Below are 18,650 nucleotides of genomic sequence, written 5' to 3'. Positions count from 1 at the left end.
GCTGTGTCTTTATGCAAACCTTGTATAGAGGTAGAAGTAGGTATTTTTCACTGGAAATGTGAATAATAGTGCAAGGACATAAAGCTTGGTCATATTTCTGGAATTTTCCTCTCCTCCTTGGGAATTCTTCCATCATGGCTGAAGACCTTTATAAAATAAACAGGGTTGCCCCTCCTCCCTAGGCTCTGCTTCATCAGCAAAATAGGAAAACTGAATGTAGGCTTTCAACCATAAGAAAATTTTAATTTTTCTTAATCATTTTCTGATTTTTCTTAATCATTTTCTGATTTTTCTTAGTCGATTTTCTGATATGTGTTAATCATAACCAGCAGCCTCACTAGTGGCCAGATAAATTCCTAGCACACTGTGCTCATCAGCTTTGTCCCCAGAGCATTTCCTTCAGCAAATGTGAATGGGTGGCTGTCATGAAGTGTTCTCCCTGTAAAGTTCATGTTGCTCAAAGTGACCACAGGGACATTTCTGATGCACAAAGGCTTCTGGTTCAGCTCAGACATAACCCACCCTCAGATGGTGCTGAACGGTGGGGAGGAGCACTGACATGAACTCGTGGCATCTGTATGGAGGCAGCTGAAGGGTGCTGTGATGCTGACCTGAAACACCATACCAAAGCCTCAAATGACCTCAAAGGTGGACTGACCATATGTGACTTGCTTCAACACAAAATTGCAGCCAAGAGGTCTTGGCACTCCTGGGTTTCCTAAGGAGCAGTGCAGGCTGCTAGCTGTGAAAGGAGGTGGCCAACACCACATACGAACCAAAAAGGAGGTTTTTTCTCAGAAATTTCCCAGCAAAAGCCCTGTTGAGGACCACTACACAAAGATCAACACCCATCAGTATCAGCAGATGCACTGAGACAGCAAGTTGCGTACTCTCAGCGTGCCCAGCTCAGGTCACGAGGTTGTCCCCAGCTTTGCTTGCTGCAAGCACAAGCTGGAGAAGCCTTCATGCTGTTGTAGCTTGCCAAGGAGGGTGGATATGCTTGACATGGTATGGAGGAAGTGTTAAAAGGTAAAGCAATCCTCCTCTGGAAAATCTGATGTGTGTGGACAATGCCTGAGTCTGATCTCAGACCCAAGCTTTGGCATTTCTACATTTAGCCATTTCTAATCTAGGCTTCTCCAGAAGAAGTTGTGGAAGGCCAGATGAGAAGTGATTAATAATTAGAAGTTAAAATGTTCACTGGGATCAAGCCCAGCTCTTTGTCATAACCTCAGAGGACATTCAGAATAGCTCAGAATGACAAATATGAACTAACAGATCCATAGGAAAGAACATCACTGCAACACATATGTGACTGTTCCATTGGGTTTATCTCACAAACATTCTGTTGATTGCGTCATATTCATATAAAATTTATCATGGAACAGCTTAAAAATCTGCTTCTATATTTAGCACACATCTTTTCTAAATAAATAAGATAAATAAAGGTACTGCACAGGAAAAAACTGAAACACTTGTTTCTGACCAGTGAAATCAAAACATAGTAGACAACTCTGGAAATGTGCTTCTGTATATTGTGCACAAAATGTGGTTTGTATTACAAAAAATACTTTTTTTCTCACAGAAACTGTCTCATGCTATGACACCCATAGTTTTCAGTTTGTCACTGCTAAACTGAGATGATACTTGGAATTTCCTTTCTGTGGGAAATGCTCAGCTGTTTCACTTTGTTATCTCCCAGTACAGAATGATAAGCTAAAAACTTTCTCCTGATTAGTATTCCTTGTTTTTTCTAAGATTTATTTTTTCTAGATTTAACTTGAGAAGATTTGAGCTGCTTCATAATTTTCACCAAAAGGGAGAAAAAAATTTTATTAGATTAGTTTAAAATTAAGTCAAATTGAGTTGAAATGACAAATCAAACATAATTGAAATCTATGGATGATTATTCATAATGACAAAGGCAGCGTCACTCCTCCTCATTCAAACAAAATTTCCTTCCAGAGGAAAAATACTTTCATCAGATATATTCTGGCCAGATCTGACATGGCTCAAAGTGAAGTGTCAAGGGATGGATGTGCCCTGGTGTGGAAGTTTTGCATTTCACCCTCCTTGCACTAATCCAGCTTAGCTCTCCAAACTACACAGCAGCAGGCTCTGCTGTGCCTCAGTCTATAGTGCCAATTTTCTCTGCCATTTCCAGTTTTTTAATTGGGTGCCAAATGAGCTGATCATCCCAGCACATGGCAAAGGCAGCAAGTGGCCTGCCTGGAACTAGGCAGATTTCTCTCTTGAACTCAGTGAAGGGCTTTCCAATCACACCAACAGAAGAGATCTGTGAGCTAATTGATCTTAATTTGCAAGACATTTCCCTTAGCATTACCAGCCCAAGTTTCCTTGCAGTTACTATCACCCCTCTGTTCCTGGACAAGCCTCCTGCGTTTCCATCCCAGTGCATTTTTTTATTTTCACGTTATAATTGCACTGAGCAAAGTATAATCCTTCGGTGCTGCAGGATTTGTGCGCACAGCATGAAATAACCTCCATTCAAATGGTCTTGCAGTGGACCTGAGGTGATACACAAATTTTTCAAAGCTGAGCATTAAGGCAGAGACCATTGTGTGGCGGCTAGACTTTTTACAGCATTGCAGCACCTATTTCACTGACTGGGGTCAAGCACAGTTTGCAAAAGCAACTAAATATGCTACATAAGAACCATTCCAGATGAGTGTCACTGCATTAGCACCAAGGAGCAGCTTCGCATTAGCCCAGCTGGTTTCCCAATAACATAAAACAACAGTACAAACAAGAAAAGAGTTCTCTAAAAAAAGTTGTGTTGCTTCCCTTCTCCCCACTCGTTACGGCAGACAGCGTAAGTTTGGTGTTACGTGACCTGGGAGGACTTAGAAAGTATTTCCGCACTACAGCTGCAACCCTAAACAGAACAGAGATTAACTGAAACAACATTAATGTTACAGGTGAAAACATTATTAGCATTTAAGAAGTGCCTGTTTACTGAAGAAATCTACTTCAATAATATTAACAATAAAAGCAACAGTAAAACTAGTAATAATAGTAATAACAGTTCCTGATGAAATCCTCAAGTGCTTCACAGACCAGAAGCTCCATATCCTAGCTCTTGTTTTCCTGTTGTAAATGCAAAGCCCAGACAAGCAAAGCAACTGGCCAGTGCAGAATGCACGGGTTTAGGCTGTAGGTCAGTGCTCTGTCCTTTCCCTCTGCTTGAGGGCATTTTATGTAGTAACTGTAGCCAGCCCTCAAAAAAAGCCTGTAATCATCTTTTAGCCACACACTTCATCTACGTTTATGCCTTATGCTGCCTACATTCTCCACACTCGTAGTAATCCTTGCTGAGTTTTCCTGGAACACCTTCAATTGGACATGCTGCTACAGAGATGCTAGAGACATACACGTGACAGAACTTCATACTGTTATTCTGGACCGTCTTTTCCATGGGAGCAGAATAAAAATCCTGAGACCAAGTGCTCAGCAGCCTCGATAGACACAGAGATGTCCAGCTATTTCTGAAAGTCTTTTCCAAGGTTGATGGTCCCCTAAATGCCGTGCCCTGGCAGGGATGTGAACTGTGCACCCCAAGTGCACCCCAAGTGCTGGGCTGGCTGGGGAGCCAGTCACGCCAGTGCGGGAGGGCAGCCCTCGCCTTCCAGGCTTGCTGCATCGCTGTCCCCTGGCACTTCAGCAAGAGGTGGCTCACGGCATGTGATTACGTGCCGTGGGGCCAGGGATTGTGCAAGCAGCGCTGGTGATTTCCAGGAGCAAGACTTCCCTGCCTTGAGCACAGGCACTACAATGAAAGCCATTCAGCCTGGCTGTATCAGCTGGCTGCTGTGAGCAATCTGGCACAGTTCAAACCCATGAATGAGGATGGGGGTGGGTTGCTCGGTACCCGCAAGAAGCCCTCTTGGTACCTCAGTGTTGAGACATGCAGCCAAGAGAGCAGAGCAGAGGTGCTGTAGCCTCCTGGATCACACCTGTGGCAGCGCAGCTGGAGGAAGGCATGGAGGGAAATGAAAGAACGAACCAGCTGTAGACATGAGAGAAGCCATTCTAACTTTACTTGCCAGTTTTTTGCCTACCAAAGGTCTGTGATTTGCATTAAAGACAATAGTTACTCATTCCTTGTACTGATACCACTTGACCCCAAAAGCCCTGTCGTTACTCATTCTAAAACACAGTCCTAGCTGATTCATCAAGGGAGATTTTTCCCTTGAATCCCCAACACTTTAGGTAACTCCTGCAAAATCCAGAGGGCTCAGTGGTGAGACATCACACTGAATGTTTGGGATTGAGGACTGAAGGATGGAGGGAGAACATTCAGTGCTGTAAACAAAATGTTATTATAATGAGACAGGGAATAAAGGAGAAGGGAGGAAGAGGGAATGGGAGGAACTTGGGAAGGCAAGGGAAATGGTGTGACTCAAAAAGCTGGTGGAAAGTTCAATGGAAAAACAACACAGAGGAGCCTAGACAGGGAGGCAGGAATAGCTTTGTGATTCAAGCTCATTCCTTTCCTCCCATGAGGTGGGAAAGGTGGCTCTGCTAAAGACCCAGTGGAACAGGACGAAAGAAGCACAAAGGCATCTTTCATCCAGCATCTGCTCCAAATGATCACACACAGGCCATTGATTTCTATCAAGGTTGTTTTGCTGAAAGCTGTAGAAGACACAATGACCCTCCTGTGGTTTTCTACAGCTTCATTACCTTAAGATCATTGCTTTTCTCAGCAAATGAGATGATTTAGGATGTTTTTCCCCACTTGCTATACTTCACAATTTTAGATAATAGGTAAAGTTTCTGGGAATGGCATGGCAGCCTGCATAGTATTCTGCAAATATGAGTTTTATTACACATTACAGACAGATGTTAAAGCTTTCCACAATAATTCACTTTCCAACAACTAAAAAGGAGAGTTTAATCAATAATAATTACAAAGAAATGGGCATTAGTCCTTCAGCTACAGCCAATACCATGCAATTGTACTTGACTAAGAGACTAGAACACGGGGCAAAGATTATTTTGAGGATTTGTGAGAAGCCATGTAATTCTTGTTTGATCCACCTATGATAGCATGAGAGAGAGAGTGAGGGTAGGATTTGTGCCACTTCTCTCATTCAAAGCTGTTTAGTAAGTTGTACACAACAATTCCTTTCCAAGTACTTCAAACTGAGCCCCTAAACCAGTGTTGCTCGGGGTTCTCCAGGTATTTCTGAAAGTCCTGGTGCACATTCTTGGAGTTGGTAGTGGTGAGACTTTAGGACAGAAAAGAGGATAAGGAAAAAAGGCTAAAATCCTTCTGCCTGCATCTCGTTTAATTTGCCACGGCAGCTCCACAGCCCACTCGCAGTCCATTTGCACTTCCCTCCGCCACCCCCTGTAGCTTTCCTCTTCCCACTTGCCAAGCTGGGTGTAGCAGGACCCACCACACAGCTGAGAAGACAATACATGTCCTTGGAAGGTCTCTCCTGCGCCCAGAGGAGCAGGACATGTTTGAGTCTCAGGTGCCTCCTGGAAGGCCAGATCACTGCTATCTCATAATATGGACAGAATACTTTAAAGTACCAGTGTGTAAGCCGTATGATAGTGGTATGTAGCAAGGTGAAATTAGATGAGGAACATAAAATATTTCTATCATGTTTCTTCCTTTATACCCCAGAAAACTTTGCCTAATAGAATTATTCTTTTCCCCCACCTACAGTCTCACCTTGCTTCTATTTTTAGATTACCAAAGACAGAACGTTACTGATCAATGTAGAACGGGAAGTGATTTGCCTTTAACAACTGAATGGGAGAGTATTGGGGAACAGCCTTTCTGTATAAGAGATCTGCATGTTATCCATGACATATCCACCTCCCTTCTGGCACGCCTCCGGCAAGCCTCCTGTTTAACCTGGGAAATGAGATGCGCGTGCAGACAGGAGCTATAGGACTAGGTATAATTTTGTGATAAGGCACGGACTATGCCATTTATTTGAGCAGCTGTTTTTCAGCATTTTCTCCATATACTTTTAACCTCAACTACTGTTCTTTTGGTTTTGCCATACCAGAGAGCTTGCAAGTGAGAAAAAAATAAGATGTTAGTGCCTTTTGCTTTCTCAAGTAATTCTTTAATCCCAATCTTTTTAAAAAAAAAAATGTGACTTTTACAGCTTGATTTCTGTATAGATTAACCTATAACTTCTTCTAGCAGCTATAGCTCAGAGTTCAGCTCTACAAAAATAATGAGCGTTAATGAAATCCGATCAGTCTTAAAGTCAAAAGTCAAAAAGGTTGAAGTTTTGACTGTGGCATAGTCACATCCTGTGTTAAGCGATAGTGATCCTTCTAAGAGCTCCCGCTGCACTGCAGCAAACCCATTATTTCATCCACCGGAAATCCTGGCTCCAATGCTCCGTGCATTCTACCTTTCCCAGAGGTCATTGACTCACTGGCTTTGCTCACACAGCAGGACTGGGAGATGAGGACTGTTGCATCACCCTTCCAGGCTCATGGACACAGTGCAGCACGCGGTGGCTCTGCCTCCCCACTGGCATGCCCATGCCCGCATACCCCTGAGCGCTCGGGGGACGGTGTGGTCCCAGCCCTTGCTCTGGCCTGCAGTGTGGTCATGGACTGGGAACACACCCACAGCCCAGGAACAGCGGGTACAGTGAAGGACTCCTCATCTCCCGGGTGAGATTCTGCCAAGAGATCCCAGCGGAAGAGACGGGGGATACAGAACTGTCAACAGGTTTCAGGAATTGACTCATTAACTTCCTTGGCACTTGAGAAAGGCCCAATTAAGAAGCAGCAAACTTCTGACCTCAGAAAGCAGCCAGACACATTAGCTTTACAGAGCTCCTACCTGGAGCCTGCATCTGAGGCTGGGCTGTCCCAACAAGTCTCCTTCCTCACCCACTCAAGTTGTAATTCAACTCATGAAGCTGACAGAGCAATAATGCCTTTCAGTGAATTGCCTCATCAGCCACACCCCGGTGTGTTACCAACCTTCACTTGTGCTGAGAAGGCTCTTCTCAATGCTCTTCCCCTATCCCAAAGAGGTAGACTTCAGAGGCCCAACTCCGCCCTAGTTACACCATTACTTTTACTAAAACCCGTGTATATCGGAGCATGCTTTTTCTGGGTGCATTTAAGCCTGCTCTAAGCCAGTTTCTTGGCCGTGACAGATCCAATTCCCCAGCTCAGGCCCCCTAAACCTAGATCCCAGTGGCTAAGCCATTACCAACCTCCACCACGTCCTTCTGCACTGACTGACCGTGAGATTTGGCCATCATGCCTTCCACAGATAGTCTTCCCAGACTGCTCTCTCATCCTTCTGCCACATCTGCCCACAAAGCCAGATGTGTTCATAGCTCAAGCCTGTCTCCTGTCCACCTTAAGCACTCTCCTCTTGTGATGGGAACCTCACTGATCAGTTCATACCAGCACCAGGCTCATACAACCCCTCTAGGTACTAGAGTCCTATATATGTACTACCTCTAGCAGTGATCTACTCAGACCCCTTGAGAGGTCCAATCTTATTACTCAGTTTGATAGACGGCAGTTAGGTCTGATGCAGACAGTTCTCTGCCTGGGCAGCCCTTGGGCAGCCAGCCCTCCGAAAGCACCATGAGCCATCACGGCTGTGTGCTGTCCCAGTTAACAGCTAGCCACCGTGAGCTGCAGCATGCTCTTGCAGTTCGGTATACTCTTCCAACAAATCACGGAGGGACCGGATTCCCAGTTCCCCAAACAATTCCAGTTATGAGTCTCAGATCAAAATCTTACATCAAATTATGGATCTCAAAGCAAACAAACTCAAAGTAATTGCACTGGAAGAGATGCACACAAGTACATAGCTGTCCTGGCAGGAGACTTCCCGCTGCAAAAATGTCATGTCAAAAAACCAGGAGGAATTTCCCAGCTTTACTCCAGTCCAAATTGTGCATCTCAGGAATGCACCATTTTATTCTTTGGGGAAGCTACAGTCTGTCAACTTTTTGGGGCATCAGCCTGAGAAAAATAGGCCTAATCTGTCCACGAACACCAGCTCCCTGGAGCTGTCTGTATGATACCGGCACTACACAGGTGCTGAGAGGCACAGTGAGTTACCATTAACAGAGCATTTGAGAGTCCTTCACAGTGAGAAACCACATAAACACTCAAACGCTGTGTAGAGCTAATCAGATTCTCCTGGTAATTCTATAAAGCTCAGATGATTTTTCTCTTCTGTTCAGAATTTCACAGATGTTTATATCACCCCTGAAACATGAATCTGTTCAGCATTAAATATAGCAAAGCTTAAGTGAGTGAAGGCTTGGGTCAGTCCGTCCTTGTTCACATTTGTGTCACTTCTGCATTTGAAGGCATGACCACAAACTTTGTGCAACACGAAAGTAATGCCCTCCCTCCTGTTGTAATTTCTTTTCCCCAGTCCCACCTCACCTCTCATCCTCGTATGAGGTCGTGGTTTTCTTTGCTCACCATGGGCAGCAGCATTTGTCCACTCACAGCGGAGGCTCATGAGACCTTACACAGTGTCTGCTGTTTTGATTTGCATGTCTTGTGCTCTGGGCTGAACCACCCTTATGAATCACAATGAACTTTATCTTATATTAATTCAACAGAGCAGCTTATACGTTTCAATTTCCAGGGACAAAAATCAAGGTCAGCCCTTTATGGATAGATGGAAAACAACCTTAATGATGGCTGACAACTAGCCTCAAATCATACACCAGGTCATATAGGCTAAATTTAAGGATAGTTTTGCAAAAGAGAAACATCACCCTCCATGGATCCAAACACATATCTACATACTTATCAAAAAGCTGACCCGGAGAAGTCACTGTCCCCCCAGGAAGAGCTGAACATCTCCCATATGCCTGGCAACACTCCCGGTGTTTATTAATCGCTCTTCAGCCAAAAAAAAAAAAAAAGAAAGAAAGAAAAAAAAAAAAAGGAGACAGAAAGCTTTCAAGCACAAAAGAATTTACCATGATGCTTTGTCATGGACTGAACAATCTAGTGTTTCTCATCTTTACAAAGCAATATTTGGGGTCCACTACCATGAAATATTTGCTTTCATGGACAAATAAGGGTATTTTTTACAGGTGGAGAATCAATAAACAATAAGCAATTATCCCGCTGCAAGGTAAACTATATGAGCTGGAGCCTGGCTGATATTAGTGCCTGCATCTTTTTTTCAGTGTCAGAATAATAAACTACAATTGCTTGTCTGTACTTCACAACAAAAAACTACCTGTGGTGGGTTAGTAATCTGTGTCAATAGAAGTAAAATCCCTTTGTATTAATGAAAACACCGTAAGATCATGCAGTCTCACACGGGGCCTCTAAGAGAAGGGGGCTGGAACGGTAAAATCAGCATTAAAAAAAAAAATAAAATTAAGTCATGTACAATCTTCATGCCTTTTTCAGCCCGCTTCATTTCTGAAACGTGTGTTTGCTTCACAGATTTAGAAATGTAAAATTGGTCTTGGAGAACTTCCCCACACTATTTCCGCCTGGCACCCTGACATTGCTCCCAATACATCATGTTTCTGAGCGCGTCGGTTTGAAGATCAGCTCCTGGAGATCAGACCAGAAGCATCGGCAAACCACCTCTCCAGCCTCTGTGGAAGTCGATTTATTTCTTAATCCCTAATTCCATTTGAGGCAGGGAAAGAGTTTTGTGTGGGCAAGCTGGTTCTGCAGAAGTGCAGCCAACAGAGAGGGTGTGTTGGAGGGTGGGGAAGGGCGATACAAGCGAGGAGTCTCCCACGCCAAGCGCGGCAGGCAGCTGCCAGCAGCCCAGCTGGGCACAGGCTTCCCCAGCCCACCTGGGAAAGCGTAGAGGTATTATTCAAATGACCAGTTTTCTGGAAAAGACCGGTAAGTGGGCTGAAAGGCTCGGCTCAGGAAATGTGTAATTAAGACGGATCAAAAGAAGGAAGCAGACTGAGCAGGTCCTCCTTCAGTGTGGGCCCCCATCCCTTGCCGGTCATAAAGGTGTATCCACACCACCCCCAGCTGTAGCCCGGGGACCCGGCACAGTAACTCCACCTATTTCCTCTCATTGGAGCCACGACAAGTTGCCAGTATCAGAGAGCCATGGTGGAGTAATTTCCAGAAGTGTCCCAGCACAGCAGGCAGTGTGGAGATCTACCACGAGGGCATTTCCACAGGCATGTCCCAAATCTCCCCCACCCTGAAGCACAGGTAGATATACATGGCAAACATATGCAACACTTCCCCAAAACATTCCCTCAGCTTCCAGCCACCGGTTGCCCAAGGACTTCCTGAGACACAGAAATTCTGAGTTCTCCATCCCCACAGAGAAGTCCTCTTCTACAAACACATCTAGGATGTGCTTGAACCCATGTCAATTTTCAGCATCCACAATATCCTATAGAAAGGAATTCTACAACTTAAATGGAGGTGGGGTGGGGGGAGATGTTGCTTTCTTTGGACTTCTCTCTTGCTGGTTTAGATTTTCAGTAATGCTAGAACTCATCCTAGCATTAATTTAATTGGTTCAATGACGGTGGCCGTAAAGACCTGGCAGTGAAGGCTGATCATAAAATTTATGTGCAGGTTCCTGTGATGTTCACAGAACCCAGCATGAACCAAGCTGTAGACATTCACACCAGTAATATAAACTGTAAAATTCTGGTCTGTGGAAGATTGGGCATCCTGCCCAAAACCAGAGAGAGAAAGACCTCACTGGGGTTTCTTCTTGTACAGTTATAAATTACATTCCGTCCATCTAAACAAGTGCTTTCTTGGTATCATGATGCCCACTGACAACTTTTATTTGGTGACAGGCCACAGGTCGACTCATCTCAAAACTCACAAGAGGTCAGCTGCTTCTCCTGGGCAAGCTGCTGGTTTTTTCAGAGTCCTTCCAACCCCCCAGCACTGAGACCCAGGCGGGTGGCTTCCCCTCCCCTCCCCCAGCTGTACAAAGCAGCGCTGCAGCCTCTGAGCGCTGGTGAGCCCATGCCACCCTCCAGCCAAGCTCCCAGCACCTCTCCAGTGGGGCTCGAGGTGGCTGAACTGTGCCAAAGGCAAAGCCAGCCTCCGAGGGCCACGCTCCGGAGTCACAGCCCCATTGTGTGTCTAATGTAAGGCTCTAACTGCTCCTTTTCTACTCTCACACATACCCCAGGACAGCAGGGTCTGGCTTACTGGCTGAGGAGGGAGAGCTCTGAAAATAACTGTGAGTGAAGGGTACTGGCCCTGGTGGGAAATGGTCCATAAAGCCTCTGTCACAGCGAGCCATAAGGCTACTAGAGACCGGCACGAAGGGCAATGTATTTGATAGCAAAGCATGGCAGGACGTGTGTAAATGATGAATAAATACATCGCACTGTTGTTTCGAGAGAAAACCGAGGTCAGATCAGCACCAGGAAATTGTCAGCGCATGGAGTGACATTAATTACTCTCAGATGCAAAAGCTAAAGGTGGCTATCCTACCACATGCCCAGAAGGGCACTTGCACAGCAGGACAGAGAGATCCTCAGGTGAATCTGTGCTGACTTGTCTTTCCTCTCTGTCCTTGGCCAGGGCCTGATACCTGGGATGAGGTTAAGCGTGACCATACTGACTTATGCAATGTGATACAGTATCCCAAGTAGAGTCATCCTTCCTTTTCAGCACTGATAATGATCTGTTCCCCAAAGCATAAGGATTAAGAGCTGGGATTTAACTTTTTCTGCACTTACTCAGCCAGAGGGCTCTACCTTTTGCAGAGATACTCTGTGGCCACACAGCCACCTCCGCTGCTGTACCACTGAGTCAAGTCTGACATCAGAACCTTTTCCTTTGTGAATAAGTTTTTCAGCACTGGAGAAACTCTGCAGCTGAACCACAAATACAGTGGAAAAGACTTGGATCTGACACAAACCTTCCAACATAAACTTCCTTAAAGCACATCTAGAAGACATCTCCCTACGATCCTGCTTTATCATGCAAAGATCTCTGTCTCATTGAGTTTTGTCTGAAAACAAATAGGATTTGCTTCCTGTTTTTTTCTCTCTGTGAAAGTGTTCCTTCATGCTTTGGCAAAGTCCCTGTGGTTCAGAGAAGCAGGAACAAGGGCAACGGTGGATATTGCTCCGTGGCTCTGCTCAGCTCTGGCTCCATTTGCCTGGCACACAGCCATGCCACTTGGCACACCAGCACCATCCTGCCCCAGCATTTCAGCCATGCCTGGGGCTATTTTGGCAGACTCACTGCTTATGGGAGCAGCAGGCCTTGTCTGAGGAAATGTGGGGCATCCCTAGAGGGAAAGAAGACTGCTCCTACCCTCCAGGTTTTTATGGCATGCACTTCATGTGTTGGTGGCAGCTTAAAACTCGAAGCCCTGTCTTAAAAGTGAAACAGGGATTATTCAAAAGTGTGGCTTGGCAGACTGAGCCTCAAGGGTTTGAGAGTATATTAGGGCAATACAGGCCAAGACCTTGAGCTGAGACTGTGTCTCCACTGCCCTGATGGGGGAAATCTGGAGTCTCAAGCAAGTGAGCACCAAGATCCCATTTCTCACACCTGCCAGTTCCTGGGCTGCATTGTTCCTGGAGGAGGCAATAGGAAAGTCCAGCTGCAACATATAAAAGGAAGACAATGACAAAGTCATTCTTCCCCCAATCCATGCCATATAATCCTTTCTACGAAATAACCAGGAACTGCACTGTATAATCAGATTTTCTTTATTTGTGTTTGCCACACAGAAACCTGCATCACTGGTGGTGTTTCATGTATCCTCAGCAACCTCGCGATGTTTAGACAACCACTAGCTGTGTTTGCTTCTGACAGACTCACAAGCACGTAGAGCAGGAGGCTGGTGCCGAGTCAAGAGCTCTGCTTCACTGGACCATTTCCTAGGGACCGTCTGCAGTAAGGAGGAAAACAAACCCTTGGATTCATGAAGGGAACACTTTACAGAGCCAGCTTCCTTATATGCACTGAGACAGACGGGAAAATGGGCACCTAACCTGTCCCCAACAATACAAATGCATTTTTGCAAAACCTGAGCAAGACACCGCTCCAGCAACGGAAGGGAATGAGCAGTGTCTCTGCAAACACACCTTGTACTCAGTCCAGGAAAAAAAGCGTTATACATCTGACCTGATTATATTATTTCCTGCTGCTGTCTGTATCCTCATGCACGAGGATACAGAGTTCAGACCATGCACCCAGGCACAGGCACGTTGTGTGACTCTCACCCGAACAGCAGTGGGGAAAGTCCATCCTCAACTCACGTGCACTGGTGTCACTCACTGATTTCAACTGACCTGTACCAATGGGGTCAGAAGTAGGGCATCTGCCCCACAGTACCTTTTTGAAAACCTTGCCTCCTGGAGTTTGGCTAAGAATACTTTTCTTAGCTCTGTAATCATCTGGGCTTCAGCTATGGCAAATGTAAATGATCTTTTTGGTTGACAGAACAATGTTTTCCACTGTTTATTTATGATGAGCTTTCCTCCTTATCTCTGATCCTGGGAAATCTATCGGGAGAAGAAGTATAAATAAAAGGAAGGAGTGAAGACAGTGAAATGGTTTCAGATCACCAGAAATTAACTGCCAAGAGAATAAACCACCTTGTGTTGCTGAGCTGCAACAACTCTTAAGTACGTGCTAGAAGCAAAATACCTTGGTCAGATGCAGAGAGTTATCTTAGATGAGAGCTAGGGATCTCTGCACCTGACCTCTTTGGCTTCAAGAGAGATTTGAAGAGAGTGACAAAGGTGATCTTAGTGTCTTGAAGATCAAGGTAGACACTAAGGTGCTCTCCGTTGTCGAGTTGGTTCTTCCCTGTGTCATGCCCCAACCTTATTCCTTAGTCACCTAAACACTCACTGTACACGTTACTCCGTCCTGGGCTTCAGTCTTGGGCAAACCAACTAGTCTCCCTGGTGAGAAATCTACCCACAAACAGAGGCTGAGTTCTTCCAGGGTCTACATAGCCCTGGGATCATGCTGGATTTTGGTCCTTTTGCTCAAGACATCGCATCAAAGCATTCTAGGAGTCCTTGTGCCTTTATGCTCCCCTTAATCCATCCCACTTTGCCCCAGCGCACTCAATACAAGTCCAGTACAGTGCAAAGTATCCTGTGTATTATTTGCCTTTCTCTCCTTGAAGTAAAAGCAGAGGGGCAAAGAAAGCTTACTTGGGCACCAGAAGAGACTAAAGCTCTGGTCTCCCTGTGTCTCACCTGGGGTTTCGCTGCTGGGAAAAAATCTGCTGGCAGCAGCAGTAGAAGGTGAAGCGGTTCAGCACGGCAAACAAATGCGGTGCTCAGTGCAGCCACTTCAGATTCAAGAAATTTGAGGCTGTCTACATCATACTGACAAGCACCTTGCAACATCATACACAAGGGGATAGACCAGGATTCACCCTGAAAGGTTCTCCCGGAGTCCCTGCCTTGGTGCAGCTCCCATCTCACAGCCCCTGCCTCCTCCGCAGCCTTGGGCTGGAGCCAAGGACATGGGAGCAGCACGCCTTTGGGCCATGACATTCCTGCAGCTTCTGACACCACGGGAGTACCACCCAGCTGATTGTCTCACTTGGTGTGTGTGGGAGGGGAAACATCCTCACAGGACCTGCGCCATGTGGCAGGAGGAGGATTTCAGCAGCAGAGAGGTGGGAGGTCATGGCAAGGACACAGTGGCTGGAGGTGGGGAACCATCCTGTACCCTCCTGCACCCTCCTACTCCTTCCCGTCACACGTCATCCCCTAGCGAGGGGCAGCTCAAGGAGCTGGTCCCCATCTCCTGTCTGGTGACAAACCCAGTCTAACTGGGTAACATTTCCACATAGTGACCGGTTACATCCTACTTCTGCTTATTGGTGGTCAGGAGTTGCGTAAGAGTAATGACTGACCTGAAAAGCCCCTCCTGACACATACCCGTACCTGACCATGCCTATGGCAAAACCCTCCCACAACGCTTGTGCACAACAGAAGTCACGGTTCCTCTTCCAAGGTGGTGGTGGTCATGCTAAGATGAGCCTCCATCCCTCTGCCCATCCCCCCAGCCCTGCTGTTCTCAGCAACCACAACCAGCAGCACTTCAATTTGTCTGATGCCCATGGGCTGACCCTGGTGTAGTAGAAATTTCCACACCACTATCTTTCCCTGCTTTCAGCGTTCCCCCTGCCTGGCCCCAGCCATGGGCTGGCAGCAGCAGGCATCGCCCATTGCCCCCCACGCAGCCACAGCAGAGCACAGTGAGGAGCAACCACCAACCACCGCCAGCAACCAACAGCCACAGTGTCGAGGCAGCAGCAGCAAGAGGGAAGGATGCAACGCCAACCTGGGAAGTCATGGATGGTGCTGAGAGTGCTCAGCACCAGCTACAATCTATCCATGCTGCATCTCTGTACACATGACATCTTTGGTGGGAGACTCCTGACGACTTGGTGAAACACTGAGCAGGAAAGATATGACAAGATTTAGAGGAGCAAATACCACGTCCCGGTTCCCCCTCTCCTCCCAGCTGAAGGATGCTCTGTGGTTTGTCTTTCTAAGGGGAATCTCACAGGATTCAGCTAGAAACCTTGCAGATAAAACATTAACCATTCTGAACATAGCAAACAAAAATAACTTTGAAAACTCTTATCTTTGAATGCTAAATTACTTTTGTCCCCATACTCACTGCAAGCTTAAAAACTAAAACCACATCCATTACCTGACGTAGACAAGGAATGAATAAAGATGCAATATGCTAACGATCCTGCATGCTAGACAGAAATACCTGTAATACCAGCCACCCTCGTGTATACTGCTTTATCTTCACTATACACATGATTCAGCTGACTTGACCTCAGCCAAAATGCTCTCATACATGTCATACAAAAGCATGTAGTCTTTTTCTTCTCTTTAAAAACATCTCTAAGTCCCGTATGTTTAACTCCACAGTAAAACACCTGCCCTCTGTAAACCTGTTAAACTGCAGAGGTGAGCTGCACTGGGAACCCTCGCACATTTCTCTATTCAGTAGAAATTAGTCAAGGATCACCGACATGTCTGACACGAGCAGAATGTGCCCCCCAGTCAGGGCCCAGAGCTCAGCTGGGGAAAGTGGGGAGCAGCGGGAGAAAGGCGAAGAGTGCCATGGCAGCCGAGCAGGACTGCCCCTGCCAGCTCCGTCCAGGGGACAGATGAGGCCATAGTGGCCACCGAAGGTCCCCATGGCTGCTGTGTGGCCAGGGGCTGTGCCCCAGGCAGGGGTGCCTGGCATGATGTGGCACAGCCACCGTGGCCACCCGAGCCCCACGCTGGCCCAGCGGCTCGCAGACTCAGCCGCATTCTGGTTGCCGTGAAGCTGCCTTGCTGAGCCCTCCAGGTGAGTCACCTCCTGGCAAATAAAAGGCACGCCATGTGCCAGATGCACTTGCATTCTGGAGAGGAAAAAGAAATTTCTGCATCCTTTCTTGGGGTTTTAACAAGTTCTCAGCTTGGCCCCATGAGCCGGGTGGAGAGCATGAACCTGTTCCCAGCTCATCTCATCTTCGCTTTCCGAGGCTTCGGCTACTCATCCTCTTCCAGCCAAAGCTTTGCTGGTCACACACCACTGCAGGAAGTCTCAGGCCAATAAATGTTCTTATGAGCTGTTTTAACTCAGAACTGACCTCTCTTTGAAAATAATAATAATAAAAAAAGTAACCTCCAAGAGGTTTGGTAGCTTACAGATTGGAGATGTCTGTGGCTGGCTGCTTGTGAGGCGTGTGCCTTGAATATATAGCGAGCATTTTTCAGCACTCACAATGAAGAGAAAATAAAATTAGCTTTGGAATTCATGGCCAAAAGATCAGTATTGGCTTTTTAGTACTCTGCCCTAGAATAAGCAGGTGGGACCTCAGGGGAAAAAAAATAATTAAAAAATAAATTAAAAAAAATCACATCTCTACACAGCACTTCCACAGAATTATGAATCTTCTTTTTACTGACTTTAGCAGCACCTTCCAGCCCATTCTGTTTTTTAAATTTATGCTAAATGGAGCCACACCTGCCCTGAAATCAGTTCTGGGTGCTATAAAAACAGAGAGTAGTCCTTATCCTCAGGGTTTTACAGCTTAAATAAAAACAAACAATGAATTAAAGAAGGAAACAAAGTCAGTGACTAGCCTAAGGTCACACAGGAGTTATGTGGCTTGGCTCAGATTAGAGCATGCATCCTTTGTTGCTTTATGAGCTCTCTTGCCCCATCTCCCTAAACCATACTGGGTTGCACTGTTCCTTGTTTTCCCCTTCAAATTTTCTCTTTCCCTGGCCCGTTCTGCATCCAGCCTGCTGGCAGGGGTCCCTGCCCCACCGCCGACAGCCTCAGTCATCCTCACTAATTAAATCAGACTTTCTGCTCAGTGCATATTTTCCGCTTTCTGTCAATCTTTCTATCTATCCAGATTTCCGCTATCCAAAGCTGCATCAGACTATTGTCACAGGGAGGTTCCCGGCAGCGTCATCAAAGTGTCAGTGATGACAACCGGCTGCATTTTTATCGGTGGGGGTTGTAGGCAGACTGGACATGAGAAAATGTGTTTCTCTGATATTGTTTTGTAGTAACACAAATCTGAAATGTTTTTCATGGAGGGGTGGGGGAATCCAAACCTTTTTGCTCTTTCACTAAAAACTAAGTAAGTTTCCACCCTGTTTCTCTACCCAGGGAAAAAGGAGAAGTTTCTGCACACCAGTGTGTGTGCATGTATAAATCAAAGACACTTTCAGTTTTGATGAGAATGATGTTTTCCCAGGAAAAAAAAAAATCCAGTTTCAACAATCTGGATAAGTCCACATGGCAACATCTCCAGTGATGACTCCTTCCTAGACGCTGGCAAAGCCAGGGTATGGAGGGTGGGCTGCTGCTGTAGGCATGCAACTAGCCTTTCTTGGGCAAAAGGGAGCCCCTTCGAGCCCGACACCAGCTGCCATCTGAGCTTCTTTCTCCTAAATCAGTCCCTGAGCAGCTCCTGAGGTGGTCAGTAGGTGACAGGCCCTTTCATCAGAGATTGCAGCTATCAATAAAGTAAGATGGCATACATTTTTGTGCGATAGTCACGGCTTTTTGTGCAATAGCATTATATAAGTGCAATAGTCATGGCTTTTTGAGGCACTGATAACCGGCTCATGTGAAAACACCACTACAAGGGGGTTGGAGACGAGCCCCGCAGTGGCCGAACACCCTGCTCAGGCCTGGCTGGACTCTTTGATGCACAAGATACGTCGAGCAACCTGCAGCCCGCTGCAAATTCTGCTAACACATAGGAACGGAGAAACATTACAGAGAACCAAGCTCCTTCTTTGGGGTCTTGCAATTCCCTAAGAGGCTCTCCTGTTTTCTTCCCGGGCTCTGCTGCAAGTGCTGGGCTCTGGGCCACCAGCCGCTCGCCTCTGCCGCTTGCTCTCGCTCTCCCCCTGCTTCTCACTTTCACTCCCATTGGTTTCATGTTCCCTTTGCCATGCGGAAAAGCTTTCAAACCTATCCATCCCAGCAGCGGGGTTTATCCTGGTTCCACCCACTGGGACTTTCCTAGCTTCCTTCTGCACGGCGAGAGGGGGAAAAAAGCCAGACGGCAGCAGGCACCTCGGGGAGCTCGGGGAGCCGCCGTGCTCTCTCCCTGAGCTAGGTTTCTATTGTAGGCGGTGCATTCCTTGGGAGGGAGGGTGTGTGTGTGG

At 46.5% G+C, this 18,650-nt stretch overlaps 1 protein-coding gene across 1 annotated transcript in view; it reads left to right on the top strand.

Annotated features, from left to right (window-relative positions):
• The window catches only part of TNFSF15 (TNF superfamily member 15), a 52,284-nt gene that overhangs the window by 9,781 nt on the left and 23,853 nt on the right, over positions 1-18,650 (top strand). Inside the window, exon 2 of the mRNA XM_080402308.1 lies at positions 9,451-18,610. The gene's annotated coding sequence lies outside the window, so the exon portion shown is untranslated. The remainder of the gene's footprint in view (positions 1-9,450; positions 18,611-18,650) is intronic.

This window comes from Falco punctatus, assembly GCF_963210335.1.
Source record: "Falco punctatus genome assembly, chromosome: 9".
Classification (NCBI taxonomy): Eukaryota; Metazoa; Chordata; class Aves; order Falconiformes; family Falconidae; genus Falco; species Falco punctatus.
This window is presented reverse-complemented; position numbering and strand designations above follow the sequence as displayed.